General features: G+C 38.8%; 1 non-coding gene across 1 annotated transcript; it reads left to right on the top strand.

Moving 5' to 3' along the window:
* Window positions 1-293: 293 nt before the first annotated feature.
* Window positions 294-365, top strand: TRNAC-GCA. The gene has a single exon. It is a non-coding gene; the product is annotated as a tRNA-Cys (tRNA).
* Window positions 366-814: the final 449 nt, after the last annotated feature.

Below are 814 nucleotides of genomic sequence, written 5' to 3'. Positions count from 1 at the left end.
TTTATCCAGTCATTTATCCATGGACACTTAGGTTGCTTCCATGTCTTGGTTATTGTAAATAATGCTACAGTGAACAGGGAGGTGCAGATATCTTGTTGCATTAGTATCTTTATTTCCTCCTGGTAAATAACCAGAAGTGAGATTATTGTATTATATGTTAATTCTATTTTAAATTTTCTGAGAACCTTCATACTATTTTACATGGTGACTCTGCCAACTTACATTTCTTACATATCTTCTCCCAGTCAGTAGTTTGCCTTTTCATTTTGTTGGTGATTTGCTTTGCTATGGCTTCCCTGGTGGCTCAGGTGGTAAAGCGTCTGCCTGCAATGCAGGAGACCCAGGTTCAATTCCTGGGTTGGGAAGATCCCCTGTAGAAGGAAATGGCAACCCAATGCAGTACCCTTGCCTGGAAAATCCCATGGACAGAGGAGCCTGGTAGGCTACAGTCCATGGGGTCACAAAGAATTGGACATGACTGAGTGACTCCACTCACTTCCTTTGCTATGTAAAAGCTTTTGCTTTTCTTAGTTTGAAGCAGTCCCATTTTTTTATTTTGCATTTGTCAAGCTTGCCTAAAAGGGACAAATCCAAAAAAGTATTACTAAGCCCTATCTCCAAAAGCATACTGCCTATGTTTTCTTCTATGACTTTTATGGTTTCAAGTCTTGCATTTGTCTTTAATCCACTTGAGTTAATGTTTGTATATGATGTGAGTAAGCAATTCAGTTTGATTCTTTTACATGTAGCTGTCCAGTTTTCTCAGCACTATTCATTTAAGAACCTATCTTTTCCCCCATTCTAAATTCTTGCC

Source organism: Cervus canadensis, chromosome 2 (genome assembly GCF_019320065.1).
Source record: "Cervus canadensis isolate Bull #8, Minnesota chromosome 2, ASM1932006v1, whole genome shotgun sequence".
Taxonomy (NCBI): domain Eukaryota; kingdom Metazoa; phylum Chordata; class Mammalia; order Artiodactyla; family Cervidae; genus Cervus; species Cervus canadensis.
The sequence above is the reverse complement of the archived record's forward strand: the minus strand, read 5'-3'. Positions and strand labels throughout refer to the sequence as shown.